The sequence below is a fragment of the Centrocercus urophasianus genome, unplaced genomic scaffold (genome assembly GCF_019232065.1).
Source record: "Centrocercus urophasianus isolate 14NV4802_14NV808 unplaced genomic scaffold, USGS_Curo_1.0 seq_17, whole genome shotgun sequence".
In the NCBI taxonomy this organism is placed as follows: domain Eukaryota; kingdom Metazoa; phylum Chordata; class Aves; order Galliformes; family Phasianidae; genus Centrocercus; species Centrocercus urophasianus.
In genome coordinates, this window is record NW_024884722.1 from 11590332 (window position 1) to 11600011 (window position 9680).

Genomic DNA, 9680 nt, shown 5'->3' on the forward strand with positions numbered 1-9680 from the left:
CATTATTTAAAGGTGCAGTATATAATTATCATTTTCTTGAAGCACATATTTATTAAGAATTAACTTATTATTTAAAATATTCTAACGTTGTTTAGAGACATTCCCACCAAGTCGTCTCTTTGGGGGGAAGTAGAAGCACAGCTCCCAGATCTTCTGCATTGAGCCACTGAATTCTTCAAGTATGGTGCAGAGTGATGTGAGCCCCCCGCCCAGGGAGAGGAGAGTAGCATACAGCTCAGATAGGAAAGCCCAGGCTGCAACAGATAGTCACACTTACATCCAGCCAAAGTTGAGCCCGGAGTGTCTCTGAGCTGCAGCAGTCCTTGTAGGATTTGAGAAGGAAAAGCTGCTTTTTGTGGCTATTTGTGATGCTTGGTGCCACGTGCCTTGCATGATGCTGAATGGCATGGATGGGTGATGCCTGTATTATCAGGCTTTTCTCAAGCATCAGCCCAATGCACACACTGGCCCAATTGCTGCTTTATCCCATCTTGAAAGCTTTGTGAGGGCTGAGGAAAGCCAGAGCCTATAGATGAGGCTGCAAAGCCAGTGCTGTTGTGACTGCCCCCTGCCCTTCCACAGAAGGGATGAGTGCAGATTAGCTGCTTGTTGTCAGCAATGAGTGAGGGCTGCTGCCTCACACACTGGGCTTGCACCCAGTGGGAAGGCTCTGGTTTGGGCTTCCTTTTATTTGATGCTGTACTTCTGAAAGACACTTCTAAAGCAAATACCATACTCCAGCAGCCCCCGAAAATAGTTACTTTCTTTTCTTTGTCCTCTCCTCTTGCTGTCATCACAGGTGATTTATTTTTTTGTTATTTTTTTATTCTTGCAACTGAAAGATATCAGGTCAATTTTTAATTTTTTTTCCATTGGCAAGCAGCTGGTTTCCAAAAATTGCAAGCCATTTTCTTCATTAGCTGTGAAACAAAGGGAAAGGCCCTGAAGTCCATCAGAGAACTGCCCTGACTGCAGGGCAAACCTGGAAGGGGGGGACTCGAAGGACAGTGCAGTGCAGAAATGTTCGAGCTCTCCTCTGAAATGTTCATGTCGCCTTAAGCTTTATTTACTAAATTTGTCAGAACTGACACTGGATTAAGAGCAATATTTAAACATAACATACACCTCAGTGGGCACTCAATGCAGAAATCAGTAGTACTGTTTAAATCTCCCTCTTTCTGTTCTTGAATCGGACAGAAGAGGAAGTGGGGCCCCAGCGATGCCGACTGCAGCAGAAGGGAGCCCTCATCTGGGGGAGAGGTGGCTGCTGTCACTGCCCCCGCTGTCCCAAAAGCCTTGAATTGGAACCAACAGAGAACCCCAAGCCCAATACCATAGAACAAAATTTGAGAATGTGAAAATTGCATCTTGCTGTATACTGCAACTTTAATAATAATGAGCACTTCTGAGTTCGTTATTGAGGTTTATATAATGCCTGAAAGATTTAATTGCTGTTTTCCTCTGTCTCCCGGTTCATCCCGCTTTCTTGTAATAGCAGTAATATGGTTTTGTTGGCTGCCCTTCCCCATGGAAGGCAGTCCCTGTTAATTCTTCTCTCATGTCTTGCAGTGGGTAGGTGCAGCCATATGTACCAGTCCTTTGCAAGCCAAACTTTCCAAGATAAAAGATGCAATGGGCATGTGCCAGGATATTGAATCACTGTACAAAAACAGCACATGCTCAGTAACTTCACAGATTGAAATTGGCTCATGGTTTGACTCCTAAAAATGGATTTTCACATGCACTGGTACAGCTAAAACATGGTTGTGGCCCTTGTGGATGCACTCCAAAGGCTCTTTCCATTGCGATGCTATAAAGTTTGACGAAGGCATTATATGACTGTTTCCATCACTTTCAGATCTTATTGAATCGTATTTTATTGTAATATATATTCATTGCTTTCCTCAGTTAAAAAGAAAGTTACTGCTTTTATCTTATATGAAAAACAAGGGAATTTGGTAAAGCATTCATTATTTTCATATTCCTAGTATTAACAGAATAGAACTAGTACTATTTAATTTTAGATCTTCATAGCTAGCTTGTTAATAACTCATATTTTCCTGTGTTGTATCCTACTATTTTTTTCTTTTTTTTTTTTCCCAAATACTCTGCATTCTTGAGGAAAAAAAAAAAAATCAAATCCAGTGAGTGGATAAGTGCAATATTCATCAAATAAACAGGCCCCTCATCCAGGACTTGGAGTGGAACGTGCAGTGTGAAATGTTTGCAATTCTCTATTCATGCACTCTTATGGGAACAGGAGATGCAGGGGAGGGGGCAGGTGGATAAAAATGGGACCCTTGGGTCGGTAGGGATGGATAGCTGGGGCTGTTGGTCTTGGAATGGCTGCTTGTCACAGAGAGCATCACCTGGTACTAAAAGTGTAAGGATTGTGCAGCATGTTGCCAGGTTTTTGTATAGGGTGTGCATTAATGTCCTTATTAATACAGAACTTCTGAGTTATGCTTTAAGTACTCTGTATGTCATCCTTGCATGATACTGCCTTCTGGTTTGTCTCTGCTGGTGGTTGTCCTCTTTTGCTTCAGAATCAGTAACTTAAGAAAATACTTCTGCTGGTGCTGTCCCGAGTTTTGATACTGTACTGTTATTTGTATTTATTCTGAGAGCTGTGGAAATGTATTTCTATATGTCCTCATTTCTTTCTTTTTTCCTTACGTTAACAATAAAGAAGAAAGTCCCCATTTTATCCAGGTTATTTCTCACCTGCAGAATTTCACAACTAATCTGACTTGAAATCCTAGTTCCTGGCTTGCAAAGGATGATCATTCAGTTCCAAAGTAAAGCTGAGCAGAAACTCTGCTCTTCAAAAAATAAAAATAAAAAATCCTATTTGAATGGATGGAGAATTTCCACCTGTCCAGAGTAATGTCACCATCCAGGTAACAGCAAAACCTCTCTTTGAAAAACTGGACTGTTTTAATGAGATCCAAAAGTAATGTGAAAGACAAGCATTGGGTTCTTTGAGCTCTGGGGAGTGTTGCTCCTGAAGCTCTACTTGATGTCCCTGGAGGGCAGCTGTACCTCAGCCTTCTGCTTAATTCTTGTCCTGCTGCCCTTGAGTTTGTGAAAAGGCTTGGCTATTACCAGAGACCTTTGCATTCAAATAAGAACTGAGTTCTGTAGCTGTATTGAAATAGATGTTTTTCAAAATCCTGTCATTGATACTAACGCTTTACAGATTCATCTTGTTTTGGGGAGCCAACCCAATTTTTTTCACTTGCTCTTGTTCAAACCAGCCAGAAGTCCAGGAGCATCAGTAGGGTTACAATGGCAGAAACCTTCATGAGCGCTCCCCACAGCCCATTCTCCTAAAGGGGCATGGGAGTGCTGTGCTGGGGCTGCCACGCACCATCTGCTGCATGGAGGTTGTGCGGCTTTGTGAGACCCACTGGAGCTTTGCTGCTGTCTTGCAGGTATGTTTCCAATACTAGCAGCTCCTTCTCTGGCAATATCAGATGTTATTTATCCATGTAGCAAAGTGTTGTGTGTCAATTCAGTGTTCAGTAGCTGCCAACAGCACTAATACAATGGTTCAAGAGCAAATGTTTATTTTTTTCCCTGTTTGCTTTTAATTGTTTGATAGAAGCAGGGACCACCGATGTGGCAATGCATAGGGAATGCGTTTGCATGCTTGAACTCTTCAATGGCCTCTGCTAACCTGTGCCCGGTGCTTCTATTTCCTTTTCTGTCTCTCTGTGCTGCTCAGTGGCCACATCTGTTGTTTGTCTGTAGCTTCAGATGAAGTACTGTATGTAGGGCTGCATCCAGAGTTCTCTCCCAGACTTGGGGTTGCAATGTAGGTTGCTGTTGCTGCTTTTCCTCATCATCTTGAAGCCAGTCGGAGCACCCAGAGTTCCCCAGAACTTCCCCTTGGATATCTTTATTGGGGTGTCAGCTGTGTGGGGTGTCCTTACAGCACGGCTGGGGCTCTGCAGTGATCCCTGGGTGAAAGCTGAGTGCAGACCCGATGGCACAGGCAGAACAAAGTAGCTTCTCCCATTTTATAATGTCATGGCTGGGCTGGTCCCATCACCAATGTTCTTCATTTGTTCTTGCATCGAGGTAGTGTTGATTCTAGTTGAAGAGTGCAATTTTTGTTTTCTTTTGTGTTTGAGGTTTTTTTTAGTTAGTTTGTTTTCTTTAATAAATAAATTTGGTTTAAAGCTTCACACTGGCATTTTTACAGACCTGTTTTTGTCAGCATAAACCACCGCTGTCCTGAGTTGAGACTCCTGTTTGTTACTGAATCAAACTAATGGGAACTGTATTAATGATTTGGAAAGAAATGAAAGGCAACTATATTGGCAGGGAAGGGGTGGGAAAAGATAAAATACAAGGGAAAAAAGTGTTTCTAATAAGGCCGTAAATTATTTGATCTGACACTGCAGGTGCTTTCTCTGTATAGATGGTTTTCATACATCACTGCTCTGCATTAGGATTTTTCATTACTGAGAAAAGTTGAGTTTTACACTCTGTGATGATGGTAGTCTGTATCCTAAAGTCAGTGATCCCCCAAAGCAAGACAAACACATGCCACGTGATTGCTGTACCAGAGGCACTTTGTACCTTTCTTTCTCGGTCCTGTTTGGTGGAGGGAAGAAGCAGAGGGGAAGGAGAATTGCATGGCATTGCCAAAACCCCATCGTCATCCTTGGGGGCATCAAACTGTGTTCTGAGTCTGGATCCCCTGAGCATCCAGGTTGGGCTTGTCTGTCCTACAGAAGCAGGATAGGAGAAAATACTGCAGTCACTGGAACTTAGCCTATAGCTGTTAACAAACTGGAGCAAATAAGAAGGGAATTTAAAAAAAAACAAAAAAACAAAAAAACACCTTTAAAAATATGAGAGATTTCAGTGAATAGCCAATGTTAACTATTGCCTGTCTTAGATTTTCATAGTGGGGGGATGTTATAATTGTTTCCAATCTGTAGAAGACTTTTTTTTTCCCCTTGCTGAAGGGGTTTGCTCATTACTCATGTGGGTTCAGACCTGGAATATTGTGGAAGCAGAGTGCATGGAGCATTACAATGGCTTTTCTGTACTATAAGCTGACTGTTATGGGGTCAATAGTGCACAGAGTAAGTGCATTTCTGTTGTCTGGCTCACATCATGCTGCATCAGTGCTGTTGCTGTACTGCACGTTTAATTGCAGGCAGAGATATTAGTTACTTTGCTCCCAGGTTTGGGGAGAATCAAAGCAATGACATGTCTCAGTTAGGAGCTGGTATCACTTTCACATCAGAAGTCTTGCCTGCAGCTTGATTGCTGCTTCGGTCAAAGCTCAGATGCAGATATCTCTGTTGGGCACGTATATCTGTGGCTGCTTCTAAAACTGTTAATTAGCTCAAACGATTTCTGGAAACAGTAGATAATTAATGGAGCCTAAACCTGTTGCTGAATGAAAGCTGGAATCTGTCGAGTGGTTGTGCTCCCCTCTCCTAGGAGAGCACGTACGGTATGGAAAGCCTTACGGTTTTTACTGTCCCAAACTTATGTTTGATGACAAAATCAATCTAGGTCTGATCTAAACAAGGTTTGCAGTGGGTTTCCTCAGTTGTTGATGTTCTTAATATTAGACGCTGTTGTCATTTTTGTGTTGGTGTAGCACTCCATTTTCTAGCGGATAGGTGGTGGGAATGTACTCTGTGGTGTCTTGGGAGAGCATGTTGGTGACCAGAGACAGAGAAATGTGTGGTTGGTTTTAGTGTGTGTGTGTGGTCAAGTTGGTGATGCTTTTTTGGTTGTTATTTTTGTTGCTGTTTTTAACATGGGAACCATTTTGTCTGCTCTGCTTGGGAAAATGTCCTGAAGTTGTTGTGGTTTCTGTCGTGGTGTATATGGAAAAGGAATAACTGAGAACTGTTTTGTTTTCATATGGAGAGAGTTTATAAGGCGGGAGTCCGTTCCGTTTGTTCTGGGATGTGAGTTAAGCCAAGAGGTAAAGAAAATGAGTCGGAGGAAGCCCTTTTTGTTGTAACAGCTTGGGACCATATTTACTTGTGGCCCATGGTCCAGCTCTATTGAAGGCAGTGAATATTGGTCGTAGTGCAGATGTTTGAGCTTTCTGTCCAAATATTGATTCTTTCAGAGCTGACAGGTATTTTGACATTCATGGCATCAACCATTAATGTACCTACAGCAGACAGGAAGCTATAAGCAGAAATAAGTACTGCAGCCTCACGGAGTGCCCAGTTTTTGTTTAATGAACTTGAACTGATGACCAACATGATTTTGTACAGTGAAGAGCTCCTGATAGGGCCCAAATGTATTTGGCTCTTTGAGATGCTTTCCTAGAACTGCAAATCTGGTGATAGAAAATATTGGCCTTCCAGTCAAAACTGAAAGCCAGAAAATGACATCTTTCATGCAGCAGTATCTCTTGCCATTGGTGGCATGAGTTATCATACAAAATGCCCCTGTCTGAACTGGCACAAAACAGAAGACCTCTTTGTGACCAGTCTCTGAGTCTGCACATAATCTTGGTAGATTGAATGCAGGTCAGATTTGTAGGTAGAAAAGATGAGTAACTCCTTTACAGACTAACACAAGGATGTAGTTCTCATTTTTGCCAAGCAATCCCGTAGAAATGTCCCCTGAGGTTTAGCACAGATCCTCTGGGGACCTGTGAGTCTTTAGCTGATAGATACGGTACTGTGGGCCTGATCCTGTGACTGGGACAGGAGAAGCACATCTCTGTCAGATGCACATCTTGTCAAAAGTGAGATCATAGCACAGTGTTGCCATTGCTCTAGATTTGTCACTGGGGGGACCACGGTTGTGCAAAGTGTTACCTTCTCCATAATCCAGACTTGCAGAATTTATTTTAGTGCCCAGTCCAGAAATGGTTCAGAGGTGCCCTCTTTTCCATTGCTACCCAACAGCCATGTGCTGTGGCCAAGCACTTGCTCAGAGAACTGCAATACAGTGTAAAGCAATGGAAGTTTGGTGTGTTTTTGCCATGTGCTGAGGCAGTGTAGTAAAACGAAATGTTTTGGCGTGGGATTTTAATAATGTCCTTGCGTGTAGAAATGAGAACTCTGCATGGGTCTGCTCAACAGAGAATGAGAAAAATGTTTCAGGCAGTTGTGCATGTGAAGACACAGAGCAAGAACTCAAGATTGCTGTGCCTGTGAGTAGATCCCAGCATCCCTCTTTAGGCACTTATCAGAGCCTGGAGGTGATCAGCATCTACTAATGGGCATTCAGTACTGCTCACCTTCCTGCATGCTCAGGACTGGCGGAGGTTACGAGGGATGGAGTTTGGGGGCTGTTCCCTCAGCTCTATTACAAGTTCTTGCAATGTGAACCTCTAACATCTTCAAAGACTCAGGCAGAAGGGATTTGCTGAACTGACTGTATCTGTTATCTCCCAGTTCATTGATTGCTTGGACCAAAGGTGGTGCTAAATCTGATTTTCATCTGTAATATTTATACTTTTTCAGACTTTTTTTTTTTAAGCGTTTGATGAAACAGATGCAGTGTCCTTCTTACATGAGAGATTTATTCCCAGCTTGGGATTTGGCAAAACTCAATGGACCTTCAGGGTCCAGAATGGTTGCTTGTTAACATTTGAGCAGTCTTGCAGTGTTTTGGGGGAAGTGGGAAAGGGTACTCTATCTTCAAATGTTTGCAGACTGTAAGAATTGACTTGTGATTTTTTTTTTTTTTTTTTTTTAATTTTGTATTTTGTTTACATTGTCTCTTATGCCCTAAGGAAAATAAATTTTTGACGTTTTTAATTGTGATCCGATTGGTTTATTTTATTTTCAACTTTTCAATACTGTATTATTCCACTCTCTTTGTCAAACCACTAAGTTTAAGTTTCCCAGAGAAACTTATGACTTTGGATGTGTGTGAAATTGCAAATTTAAGCTCAGGCTTAAATGGATAAAGGAGCTCCATTTGTCCTCTAGCTCTGAATTGCTGCTGCAGCTGTGTTTTGTAGCTGTATTTGTAAAGCTTTATGGCCTGCTCACCTCTGTCCTCAAACACAAAGACCCTCTGTCTGTGTTAAGATCATAAGGCTTAACACACATTTCAGTATATTCTTTTTGGAGAGTGATACAGCATCAGATCCAAAATAAGAAGAGAAGCATTTCTTTTTCCATGGGTGGCCTGTTTATCAGAAAAAGGGTGGCTGAACGTGTCAGGATGAGTTCTTCCAAACCCCTTCATGTATGCTGCAGAACTTGACCATGGCACTGTAAGCTCTGAATACTGCACAGTTGTCAAGCTTGCTGACACCTTTGGCTTTGAAGGCTGGAGGCCCCAGATAACAAGCAGAAGTTTCTTGCTACATGAAGCAGATGTGTAGGTGAAGCTGAAGAGCTTTTTTACAGTGAGAGTGGTGGGACACCGGCACAGGTTGCCCAGAGAGGGAGGGGACACCTTGTTCTCAGAGACACCCAAGATCAGGGTGGGACGGGGCTCTGAGCACCTGATGGAGCTGTAGGTGTCCTTGTTCACTGCAGGAGAGTGAGACCAGATGGCCTTCCTGTATTCCTTCCAACTCAAACAATTCTATGAAATGACGTCGCTGGAGATGGAGCAGCTCTCAGCAGAGGCACAGTGTTTGCTCACCACACCCATGTCAGCACATAGGTACATGGTTGCCAAGGGCTCCTGCTCAGCCATCCCAGCTCTCTGAAGGCTATAAGAAATTATGAGGCTGCATGCAGTCCCGGGCACTTCTAGGCACACACCTGAGCAAGGAGCGTGCCACGGAACTGTGTCTTTTCTTTCTGTGCATGTGGAGTGAACCTTAAGGTTGAGAGGGTTATTCTCTAGCATACAATCAACATACTACTAATGTACACCCATGTGTGTTATAACCCACTGTTAATTGCTCTGTTTGCTCCTCATTTTTCTCCACACTCCACCACGATACCCTGCACCCACGCATGTGCGTTTGAAAAATAACAAGTGTGTGCCATGCCGGGGCAGAGCACCAGGTGGCGATGGAGGACCGGCTCTGCCCTCCTGGACCAAATTGGAGCATCCCTCCCCTCTTCCTCATCCATCCTCATCGCAGACCATGGGCCAAGAATGACAGAATACCTACCTGCCTTGGTTCCTCTCGCCGACACCGAGAAAGGGGGGGGACTTGGGTTTCGCTCATTTGTCCTAAGATGTAGCAGTGCATGACTCAGTACATCTGGCAGGGGCTGTCTGGCAAAGCCAGTGTCCCCAATATGTAGTGGCAGTCTGTTGCACAGCTCCCACCTTAAGGGGATGTCCCATGTCACCATGAATGAAAAGGGCTTCTGAGACCCACTAGAGGTCCTCCTGTTCCTGGGAAAGCAGGAGCTGGACACAATGCTTGGAGTTACAGCACAGGCACACTTAGACTTGGTTTGGTGCACCAGGGAAGATGCTCGGGAGGAATGCCCTTAGTCCATACTTTTAATTTTGTGTCTTCTTTTATCACTGAGGTAGATATGAAGCCCAGCAAGGGCCTGTTCATCATCATCCTCATCATCCAGCTCTATATACTGTCTCATCCTTCAGCACCAAAGGAAAGCCTGACTGCTCTCCCTCTGGCCCACTCCAAAAAAGCAGCTTTCATGCCACCATTGCTTACCTCAACTGCTTGCTTCTGCCCTGCCCATCGTGTTTTGCCACACTTGTGGAGATGGCAAATACTCAGCTGGTCGCGGTAC